Source organism: Castanea sativa, chromosome 4 (assembly GCF_040712315.1).
Source record: "Castanea sativa cultivar Marrone di Chiusa Pesio chromosome 4, ASM4071231v1".
NCBI classification, from domain to species: domain Eukaryota; kingdom Viridiplantae; phylum Streptophyta; class Magnoliopsida; order Fagales; family Fagaceae; genus Castanea; species Castanea sativa.
The window spans coordinates 20,828,031-20,840,822 of NC_134016.1; the positions used below are offsets into that span (position 1 = coordinate 20,828,031).

General features: G+C 36.3%; 1 long non-coding RNA gene across 1 annotated transcript; it reads right to left on the reverse strand.

Moving 5' to 3' along the window:
• Positions 1-6,868: 6,868 nt before the first annotated feature.
• LOC142631913 (uncharacterized) lies at positions 6,869-9,067 on the reverse strand. The gene is made up of 3 exons (XR_012843680.1): positions 8,871-9,067; positions 8,216-8,267; positions 6,869-7,160 (listed from the first exon to the last, which is right to left on the reverse strand). It is a non-coding gene; the product is annotated as an uncharacterized LOC142631913 (long non-coding RNA).
• Positions 9,068-12,792: the final 3,725 nt, after the last annotated feature.

The following is a 12,792-nucleotide window of genomic DNA, read 5'->3' on the forward strand; positions in this document are numbered from 1 at the left end:
TTTACTCATATCTCAAATCGTCATAACATAGAGATACTTATGCAATCTTGCAATATTTTCACACGCAACATTCTTTGCTACTCTTGATACATGTGTAGGTATAATGTGATTTGGCCATCACAAGGTTGACATGCACTGATGTTTGCTCACTAAATTGTCTAAACTTGTTTTTGAAATATAAAATTGGTTAGACTTGTTTAGTATGTGTATTTGTTTTAGGATCTATGTGCTTACATTTTTCTTGTTAAGAGATGTTTTTGAGAGGTTAAAATTTTATTTGGATCTTTGGTTGAGTAGCATGCTTGATTTCATTCATGTATGTGTTTTTCTCTTCTTAAAAAAATTGTTTTTAAGCAATCCCGACAGCTCTTCGACGCCTCTCGACAGCTAGGCTATCTTTCGAGATTTTTCAGCTTTTCTTTATCGCAATCTCGATAGCTTCTCGATCCATCGAGAAAGTTTTTGTCTCCTCGATAGTTGTTCGTAACATCGAGGTCATCTCGATAGCTACTCAACACCTCTTGATCCATCCAGATCCTTTTGTATGCATTGTTTTTACATGTTTTGCATGTTTCTATTATCTTGTCATCCATAGCATCTTGTTTCATTACATTCATTCATTTTTATGGAATCCTTTTTCCCCCTTGATCATCCTTGATCATCTTTATGTTCTCAAGAGAAGCTTTGTAGCTTCTTGAACCCTTTGTCAATCATGACAAAAATGGGGGAGAAATTGTGGAGAATATGTGGTTTCCTTTTAAGATTCTACATGTTAGGGGGAGAAATACATGCCCTTGTAAGGGGGAGTTGTGTTTCATCTTGTTAGGAGGAGTGTTTACCTCCTTGTTGTTGTAGGAGCTTCTGTTAGCTTCTTCTTCTTGTACACCGGTCTTGTGACCATGTTTTCATACATTGTGCTTATCTTTGATATATATATATATGATGATGTATGTCTTCTTCATCTACCTCTACATGTCTTGTTTCTTTTCTATTTTTATACACATGTTTCTTTATTGTACACAATCTACTATTTCTGTTTCACACTAACATGCCTTGATGAGTTTTGTTTAAAGTGTTTCAGAAATACAGGTTGTCAAAGTCTACTTGCCATGAACTCTCTTCTTGCAAAGTTTTTCAAGATTTTGTGTTAGGATAGATTTTATTGTCCTTAACAAGTGAGTATGAGTTGAGTGATTTATGACTTCTCTCATATGTTCATTTGTTTGTTATGGTTTTGTCATAGATTGCCAAAAGGGAAGATTGTTAGGACATATGCGAATCATGTTAGGAACATATGTCAATTTTATGTAATTGGCTACTCCTTTCACAAAACACACTTTACTTGTATTTGGGTAGATATAGGATGTGTTTAATACTTCAAAGAACAAAATTTCAAGTCTAGTATTGAAGCCATGCAAATTTTTCTAAGAAACAAGTAAAGAAGTGCAGATTCATTAAAGCTCGATAGCTGCTCAACAGATAGCTATCTATCGAGGTCTTGACAGCTGTATCTATCGAGCTTTACGAAATTCAGATTTCCAGATCGGATTTTTGGCCCATGCTTACGTATATGTGTAAGGTTTTTTTTCTCACAACCTTAGACATATATGAGGCTTATTTTAAAGGCCGTCGCATAAGAGAATACAAGAAGAACACATGCAAAAGGTGACCGAAGTCTTATTCTCTCGAAAAGAAGCTACTGCATCTTTGCGCCTTAGGGTTTTGTAACCAAGTGCTTCTTGATCTTCATTGTTGATGAAGTGAAGAACTTTGTAGCCAACATTCTTCTTTCTCAAGTTGGTGAGTAAGTCACGTACTGGGATTCGTGCAAAGGAGTTAGTCACATACTGGGATCCGTTCATCAAAAGATGGCGTTCATATATTGAAGAGTTCAAAGGTTCTAAAGCGGTAGAAGATTTCTACCGTAAGTTCATCTACGGGGATTGTAGAGTCTAGGGACAAAGGTTTTGTACTAGATCTGAAACTTCTTTTTACTATAGTGAATTTCTTTTCGAGAAGGTTTCCCCCCAGGTTTTTTACTGTGAAATTAGTTTGTTTCATTGGTTTTCCTAGGTCATCATATCTTGTCTTATTTACTTTTCCGTTGCACTTATATTTGACATGATATTGATGATTGCTTGTTTTAACAAGTTTTATTCATAATAATCTAATTAACAACTTGGGTTTAAAACTTGTTAATTCTATCAACTAGGGTCTAAATTTCCCAACAGTTCGAATGGAAAGCGAATTTGGACTACGTTCAAGTATGAAAGATTGCCTCTATTTTGCCATTTCTGTGGATTGTTGGGTCATTATCTCAAGCATTGTGCTGGTTATTTTACTCTCACGAAGAAGGGGAAGGAAGTAACATGTCCGTATGGGGAGTGGCTGAAAGCAAGCGGTGCCCGGCCTTGGGCATCATTTAAGAGGGATCCAGACCAGTCATACTTCTTGAGGAGTGAAACGGAGAAGGGAAACAGAGAAGTAGAGGATAGTGGCAATGAGGTGGCGGCGACTCACAACCATTCTCCAAACCCTAGGATGCATGCAAGGCGGGAGGAAGGATTATCCAAAAATCTCGGGATTGCTCAGGATAAGGGAGATATTATTACCGAGAAACAATGGAGTGAGAATATCAGATTAGAAAAAATTGGCAGATTAAATACATATATGGATTGGTTGGATATGGATGAAACTGGATGTAATAATTTAAATTTGAACTTGACTAGCGAAGATAATGGGGCTGAAACAAATTCAGAAAAGGAGGGGTATTCAAATTTGAACACAAAAGAAGATGTGTTTCCAGAAAAATCTAATTCAAATGAAGAGAGGAATAGTCTGAAGTTGGTGGCTGAACATGTAAAGAACGTGCAAACTGATGGACTGTTGTCATTTAAGGCTTAGGCCACGTAGAAAAAACTACCTCGTATAGTATGTGGGCTGAAGGAGGTTTCACATGAGGAGTCACCTACCTTGGGAAAGAGAGGAGTGCAGCAAAAAGAAGTGTACGTGGAATTAGCATTGATGAACAATCAAAGAAACGTGAGAAGATTGAAGGTGCTTCACAAAACAACCAAAACGACGAGGGTGCCGAACCACCCCTGCCGAGCATAATGAGGCTCCTAAGCTAGAACTGCCAAGGGTTTGGGAACCCTTGGACAATTCATAGCCTTCACAAAATTGTGAGGGATCAAGCACCCACAGTTTAATGGAGACAAGAAGACAAGATTGGACAAAGAAGGTTTTGATAAACACTGTAGAGTAATACCTTACAAGAATAAACTTATTGTCAAGAAACCGAATTCGGGAAGGGGATTGGCATTGTTGTGGAAACTGGAATTGCAACTTGATGTGATTAATTATACAGAGAATCACATCCTAGCTAAGGTAGTGGAGGATGATGGGTTTGAATGGTACTTAACTTGCTTCTATGGATGGCCTGAAGCCAGTCAAAAATCCTGGGCTCTCTTATGTCATCTTTCTACATTGGTCAGTGGACCTTGGTGTAGCATAGGAGATTTTAATGCAATCTTATATGCTAAGGAGAAACAAAAATGCTTTTCCACCACCATATAATCAAATGGAGGAATTTGGATTGGCATTGGATTCTTGTGGGTTGGTGGATTTAGGGTTTCATGGGTATCCTTTCACATGGAACAACAAAAGACCAGGGAGAGCAAACACCAGGCATCGGTTAGATCGAGCAGTGGCTAACATTGGTTGGAATGAGAGATTTCTTGCTACCATAATCACTCATTTAGTATCACATGCATCGGATCACCTACCTTTGATCATGCAGACCAAATCAGATATAGAAAGTCGAGCAAAGGGCGCACTAGGATTCAAATTTGAAGAATCAAGGCTATTATGGGAGGACTGTGAGAAAACTATGGAGGAATAATGGAGATTGGGAGGTAGGACAGGTTCGGCCATAGCTATTATTTAGGAAAAAATAAAGGCTTGTGGGGCAAATTTGCTGGCTTGGGGTTCATTGAAGACACATCCAGATGTTGAGGAGATTAAAAGATTGCAGAAAAAAAAATTGAAGCTTTAACTACTGGTGAACCAACTAAGGAGAACAAAGCTGAGTTTTTGGAGGTAAGCAAGAGATTGGATGACCTTCTCACCAAGTAGGAGATCTACTAGCATCAACGATCTAGAGTTTCTTGGCTGAAACATGGTGTTAAAAACACCAAGTTTTTCCATTCCAAGGCATCCCAAAGAAGAAGAAGGAATTTTATTCAAGGTATAAGGGATCAACAACAGAATTGGGTTGAGAGGATTGATGATATTGCTGGGGTGGCGAAAAATTATTTTGACTCTATATTTAGTTCTGGTGGATGTGACCGGATGGATGACTGCCTTAAAATAGTACCACATAAAGTGACCCCGAATATGCTAGAAGTGTTGTCCAATGAATATAGTGCAGAAGAAGTCAGAGTAGCGTTGTTCCAGATGGGACCAACAAAGGCTCTTGGACCTAATAGTATGAATGCTTTATTTTATCAAAAGTTTTGGCATATAGTAGGGGATGATGTGACTAATGCTGTGTTAGATTTTCTCAATTCCGGTGATATGTTGCCTAAAATTAATTATATTCATATTATGCTTATTTCGAAAATTAAGTCACTAGAGAGGATATCTGATTATAGACCTATCAGTCTCTGTAATGCCATATATAAAATTATTTCTAAGGTGTTGGCCAATAGATTGAAGCTCATTTTGCCTTTGTTGATTTCCCCCACTCAAAGTGCCTTTGTCCCTGGTCGTTTGATTACTAATAATGTTTAGTAGCATATGAGACTCTGCATACCATGCATGGTAGGAAACCGGGTAAATGAGGTTCTTTGGCTCTGAAATTGGATATCAATAAAGCATATGACCGTGTGGAGTGGCCTTTTTTGAAGGGTGTTATGTCTAGATTGGGATTGCCTGAATCTTGGATTGATAGAGTTATGACCTGTGTGACATCTCCTACATTTTCTGTACGCATTAATGGAAAAGCTTATGGTAATATCAAACCTTCTAAGGGGATCTGCCAAGGAGACCCTTTATCACCTTATTTGTTTTTGTTGTGTGCAGAAGGTTTTTCATCATTATTAGCCAAGGCAAAGGAGGATAGGCGGATTCATGGAGTAGGCATATGTAGAAGAGCACTTAATCTCTCTCACTTATTATTTGCTAATGATTCATTATTATTTTATCAGGCAACTCAAGAGGAGGTGCAGGCCATTACTGAGGTATTACAGACATATGCAGCTGGATCGAGGCAATGCATCAATTTTGAGAAATCATCAGTCTACTTTAGTAGCAATACGGATGGTGATCAGAGGGCAAGAATTAGAATGGCTCTGGGAGTTAGGGAGGTTGACAGGTTTGAGACTTATTTGGGGTTACCTACCCTAGTTGGTAGATCCAAATACCAAACTTCTTCCTATCTAAAGGATAAAGTTTGGAAAAAAATACAGGGATGGAAAGGCCAACTGTTGTCTAAAGCTGGGAAGGTAGTTCTCATAAAAGCAGTGGCTCAATCTATTTTTACTTACACGATGGGAGTATTTCAGTTACTAGTAAAATTATACAATGACCTAAATGCTATGTGTGCTAGATTTTGGTGGGACAAGTTGGTAATGAAAGGAAGATACACTGGAAGAGTTAGCAAGTGCCATCCAAACCAAAGAAGGAAGGAGGTATGGGCTATCAAGATATACGATGTTTTATATATAGCAATGTTAGCATAGCAAGGATGGAGATTTCTACAAGACACTGAGTCACTGCTTTATAGGTGCTTCAAAGCGAGGTACTTTTTTGGAAGCCACTGATGTGCCTAATAGCTCCTATGTGTGGAAAAGTTCGATGGTACCCATCCTATTCTGAAAAAAGGGTGCTGTTGGAGGGTAGGAGATGGCTCAAATATTTAGGTCACTCAAGATAGGTGGATTCCAAATTATCCAACAAATAAGGTCTTAAACCCATCTTTGGAAGAGGATGGAGATGGGCGTGTTTCAGAACTCATTAATTGGACAGTGCTTGACTGGGACCGTGGAGTGCTTGCTGCAAAGTTTTATAAGGAGGATGTGAAGGCTATTATTCGAGTTCCCTTGAGTAGAAAACAAGTTCCAGATTTGATAATGTGGCTTCCAAATAAAATAGGAGTGTTTACGGTGAAATTCGGATATCATACAGCTAGATTATTATCATAGGAGGTAGGTGGCTTGGAGGGGAGCTTAGTGTGGAATGACAGGGATTGGATATGGAAGAAACTATGGAATTGCCGATTGCTAAACAAAATAAAAATATTTGCATGGAGGGTCTGCCATGACATATTGCCAACAGGAAAAAACTTGGCTCGCCGAAAGATCACTGAGGATAATATATGCGGATTGTGTAAACAGGGGTCTGAATTGGTATTGCATACATTATGGGAATGTGGGTTGCGCAAGGCATTTAGGCAAGCAGTAACATCGAAGTGCAGAAACTAGCAACAAGTCAAGTTGATATGGTGCAGCTGCTCGAAGATTTGTTGGACAAAGTTTCAGGGGAGGAAATATAATTGTTTCTGGTTCAGTATTGGGTTATATGGAACCAAAGAAATGCTATATTGCACGGGAAAGTTGCAGGACCCACAGTTACTGAATAGGAGAGCAGAAGACTATTTGAAAGAGTTTAGAGAGGCTAAAAACCTCTTGTCAGTCTAGGAAACTAGTGGAGCAGTGAAGTCTCAGGTTTCATGGAGTCCGCCATCGGGTTTGTCACGCTCCAAACCCCAAAGGGTTTAAAGCGTGAGAAAGACATCTCAAGTACCTGTAAATTTTTACTTTTTGACAATTCAATCCACATAAATCCTATCAAGTATCAACATCAAGAATTATCTTAATAATTCCATTGAATATACTCTTAAAGTAAGTCAAAGCTTTAAGCATTAATTACAAAGACCATTGGCCACAAAAGAATAGAGGTCTGAATAATAATTACATATCAACAGCTTGTTCCATTAGTGGGAATATAGTCACAACCACTATAATATACAAAAGAATGAGTCAAGCCTATTCTAAAATGTACATCATCAAATAACTCCATTACAAAAGTTCAGCCTCCATCAGTAGTTAGTCTAACTACTATTAGCCACCAAAAGCTGTCTCAAAATATTGTTGCCTACTCTGAAAAGTTTATAAAAATAGTGGGATGAGACAGGGCCCAGTAAGTAGCATAATTAATGGGGGTGGGAGAAATGCAAGTTTCATCTTCAATAATAATAATATGACAAGGATGATTAAATAATGAAATACCAAATTTTCTTTAAGTAACTACCTTGAAACAATATACTATAATCTGTGAACATTAACAATATAAATTCCAAAGCCATAATATCTAACATAAGATAAATTATCACAAAAATATACCACACTACCACATAGACCGGTCAGGGGATCCACCAATTCACAACTGGCATGATATTGTCCTCTCTGGTATGCAGACTCTTGGCCCCATGGACAGCAGCCTCACCCATACCCTCAAGGTTTTTCTCTCCCCCCATGGGCAGTAGAGAGAGAGCGTCAAATAGGACCTCTTTTGCATGTGGTCTTTTGGCCCTATGGACAACAGCCTCACCCACACACAATCAAGGAACCTCTTCCCCCCATGGACACTAGGGAAGAACGCCTCACCCAAAATGAAAGGGCACTGACCTAGATTTGATTCCGTTGTCATAAAGACTACGAAAACCAAATCGGGTGATCACCGGAAAATCACACATGGCATGGTGTTAAAACTACATAATGCTCACAAGTTACATTACTTTGAAACACATAGTTTATATCCAAGTAATTTCAAAAAAACCTTAAATAATCTACTTCCACAAAGTTTGTAAGGTTTTCAACTTCATTCTTGCCAAAAAGATTTTCTATCAATTTCTCAAGTACTAAGACAAGATAAGCATCTTTAAATTTTCCAATACACCATAAAATCCATGATTTTCTTATCAAAGATTAAATAAAAGATGCTCATTTTTCCATGTCAACAATTCATGCATTTCCCCAAATGCAATACCAAATATTATGCATTTTTATATATAATAATATGTAATAGGGTCACAACACGACAATTTTAAGAAAACATATATCCATATATAATTTTCCAAAATGTGTTTGACCCAAAAACATCGTTTGTGAAATATGGTAATTTTCCAAAAATATCCCATTAAGAAGCTACTTACCTCGCAACCACAAAAGCCTAACTCTCCAAGCTCCAAGGAGATTAGCTAGAACCTAAACAATATCAAGTAAACCTATTACAATAAGTATAAAACTTGAAATTGTATCTAACCAAAATTTAGGATTTGCCAAATAAACACTTAATTAGGCAAGCCTACTATTTAACCTCATCAAAAATAATATATACCATTCCCAAAGTTTCTCAACAAATTTATTCACAAGGTATCAACTCCAATTTATAAAGTTAACCCATTTCATAATATCTCCAACATTATGACTAGTTTTCATAAGATTTACACTACATCATTGAGAGACCCATAAAAGCAAAAATCAACATATCCTCCAAGACAAGAAATTTAGAATTTCACTAACTCCAAATAAACCCAATGACAATGGCAAAATTAATTTACCAACCATCATACATTATATCTTAAAACCCCTAAATTTTTCCACCATACATAAACCTTGAATAGCCATTTTAGCACAAAATATATATACCCACTCATCAAAAATTCCACCAATACAAAACCCATACATAAAAACACATATATATCACTTCCAATGCTCATAAATCACATGGGTATCATTATCAAAGCTTAGATAAAAAATATCCTCAAGTAAAAGTGTAAAACCCACCAAAAGATTAGAAATTTTTACCTCAAATAAAATGATGAAGATGCTTATGGGTTCCTAAGAATTTTTCCGGTGATCTTGCCGCAAAAATGATGGTGAGATGGTGTGTTTTGGAGAGGAGGCCGGCAGGTGAGTTGAGAAATGAGTGTGTTTAAATGAAGAGAAAAGAAAGAAAAATGAAAGAGAGAAAGAGAAGTGAGAGCCGGCCAAAAGAGAGAAGAAATAAGAGAAAAAAGAGTGGTGGAGAATGATGGGTAGTGGGGTTAGGTGGGGGGGCACGTGTGTGCTAAAAAAAATCTCACTTTAACATTTTTTTTTTTGACTGATAGGGACGTTACAGGGTTTACTTTACAAACTCAACTTTGATGTGGCAGTGTTTAAAGGGATTAGCGCCTCAGGTTTTGAAGCCATAGTGCGCAATGACAAAGGAGAAGTGATGGTAGCTATCTCGGCAAGGGGACCTCCAGCAGTGGACAGCGAAGAAGCTGAAGTGCTAGCGTGCAAATGTGCTGTTTAATTTGCGATGGAAGCTGGTTTTAGAGAGCTAATAATAGAAGGGGAAAATGTCAATGTGATGAAGACCATTATGTCCAAAGGTCAACTATTCTAGGCTAGTACATATATATGAGCACATAGGCTGTATGGCTTTGAATCTACAAACTTTTTCTATTAGTTGTGTTAAACGGAGTGCCAATTCCGTTGTGCATGCAGTAGCAAGGTATGCTAGACAAGTAGATGATGAAGTTGTTTGGTTGGAAGAATCTCCACCACCCATTCTGGAAGCTTTGTATATGGACAATTGTTATTTTATGAATGAATGACTATGGTTTTGAAATCGAAAAAAAAGAATTCTAAGGCTCAAAATTTCAGATTTTAAGTTCCGGATTTCAAAAAAAAATTCTTGGTCCCAAAGGCCTCAAAATTTGAAATAAAAATTTCAAAACTTCCAAATTTCAAAAACCAAATGTTTCTCAAAAGAAAAATCTTTTGTCAATTAAGCTTTTCTTGGTAAAGTTCAAATCAAGAGTGCGCAAATGATACATTTCAAAAGCAGTGGGACCATGAAGCACCTATGAGTTAAAATCTAACTCTGAATTTTGAATTTTTTTGCAGAAGGAAAATCTAAGATCACAGTAGATGAAGACCTTTGATCGTCATTCAATTCCAGATCAAAGTAGAGGATGGCCTTTGATTGACATTTCAACAATCCCAGGTCGAAGTGGAGGAGGACCTTTGATTGACATTACCGGAGGACCTTTAATCGACATTTCAACAATTCCAGATCAAAGTAGAAGAGGACCTTTGATCAACATTACATTTCCAGATCGAAGTAGAGGAGGACCTTCGATCGACATTTCAACAATTCCAGATTAAAGTAGAAGAGGACCTTTGATCGCCATCCCATTCCAGATCAAAGTAGAAGAAGACCTTTGATCGTCATCCCAGGCAACTCCATTTTCAAGATCAGGATAGAAAAGTCCTTTAGCCACCCCAATTGCCAAGAATCATGTCCAAAGTCATCAACTACCAGCTTAGTCCGGTAATTTTTTTTTTCAAAAGATAAGGCTAGTTCTATGTTCCAAGGTTTTAGGTTCGAGAACTAGGTAATCTTTAAAAATTCAACCTCAATTAAATCATGGTCGTTGAAATTAGTGTCTTTATTTTACATTGACATTCTCTTTTCAAGCTCTGTCAATGAGGGGCATTCTGTAGACACTCAATTTTGTACCCATGAAAATGATCTTGAGATTCTTACGGCCGCAACAGTGTTTTCGATTTTCAAATCAGACTATCGGATTGAAAGATATCGCATGATCAAGTCTACATGGTTAGCATGCATGGTGTCTAGGTAAAGTCGACCACACATGATTTGTTTATATTAAATCTGATTGGTGAAGCAATTAACATAAATTAAATAATTTTGTGATTGGTTGATAATTAGTGTTCAAAATAGAATTGCATGCATAGAAATAAAAAGAGTGATTGGATAACAATAAAATTGTGGATAATCTAAATCGTATCAAGATTTATTTTAGGGTACTTATCTACGAGATAATTATTTTAGGGTACTCATAAACGGAGGATGAAAACGCATCTAGGTACAAGAACAAGTCAAAAAACCCTAGAAGAGGAGTCCAAATGGCACCCAAACACAAAAGAGTGTTCAGAGTCCAAAGGGCAATTCAGCACTTTTGACACTCTAAAAGGGCCAAATTTCTCCTTGTGGGCTTTGGCTCAACGGCCTTCGGGTGACAATAAGGCACACCCTTTTCAACTTTTTTCGCAAAAGGATGCATCCGAATTCAAACCCTAATCGTCCGTACCTATTTTTTAGAGTCCTCTAACCTCTATAAATAGAGGCTAAACCTCATAATTTAGCACCTTTTGGTGATGCTCTAAGAGACATACGTTTTAGGCTCTCAAATCATCGATATTTCCTAATCCCTTCTCTGAGTGTTGCTGCTTAAATTAGGGTTTTTTGGTTTCAAAGAGAACTAAAAAAATTTCTTTGAGCCCTAAAACATCCTTTCAAGAACAAAGTGTGCTCATGCAAGAGGTTGTTCTCTAACCCTTTTGCTTTTATGCATTTCTTTATCAAGATGATGCATGATTAATTATTTTAGATATTCATATTTTACCATGATCAATTTATTTCATGAAAATATGTTCTTCATTTCCTTATTGTTGATATAATCCTTTTCTTAATTTTAAATATCTGTATGTAGTCAACCTTTTTTTTTCTTAAAATAAAACGGATCTGCATCTTTCTTAGATGTAAATCTAACTTTTTCTTAAAATAAAACGGATCTGCATCTTTCTTAGATGTAGATCTGAATTTTTCTTCAAAATAAAAAGCAATCTGCATCTTCCCTAGTTGCAGATTTAATTTTTTTTCAAATCAAAACTGATTTGTATCTTTCTAAAGATACAAATCTAAAATTTTAATATATGCAGATCTTTAAAATAAAGGAAAAGATAAAACTTTATTATGTTTGTGTTTGCTGCATAAATTTAAATTATGAGTGAAACTCTCTTCTTAGGAAATCTTTTTCATTCTTATACAACAAAAAAACAGATCTGATTTTTTTTTTTTGTTATCAAAAATATCATTTTTTTTATCATCACAAAACTTATCTGAATTTTCATCTCCAAAAACCACTTTTTTTATATACTACAAAACAGATCCGATATTTTTCAAATAAAAATCCATTTTTTTCACCAACTAAAACCGATCTGATTCTTTTCAAAAGAAGAGACTTCATTCATGAATAAATTTGTGATTTTATGTTTATCTTTCACATATTCAACATATGATTCATGTCATGTATAAAATGGTACATTGGTCACAAGAGTCTAAAAGACCAGACTCTGTCTGGGCGGAATGGGTGCCTAACACCTTCCCATTCCGTAACATAGCCTTTGGATTTTGGTCTTTGTTGTTAGGATTAGTGCCCTTAAATCCTATTGTATGATGTTATATATTTTATTATGTTTGACATTATGTATGACTTAATGTTGTGTTTAATAAAGTTGTTTTATTATTATCTAAAAATAATGGTAACATGAATATTGAGACATTATCATATAGTCCATGAAATGAATAGTATGTGATTTATGTGAAAAGTCACAGAAGATATAAATCACAAGTTCTTTGTAAACTCAAAATGTAGTTCGTAGTCGGTGATGAAAATTGGTCATTTCATCTGCGAAGACTATAATATATCAACTAGGATGATTTGTTTTGATCATGGAAATGAAGATTTCTAGTTGATATGTTGATATGTTTTAAGAGTTAAAACATATTGAACAGGACCGGTGTGAGATTTATTATTTTCTTAACGACTGTCAAATGAATAATAAACTCACGACTTATATTTGCATGAACTCTTAATCCTGAGAGAATAATGGACTTGATCATGAGGTGTAGGTTGCTTTGATATATCAG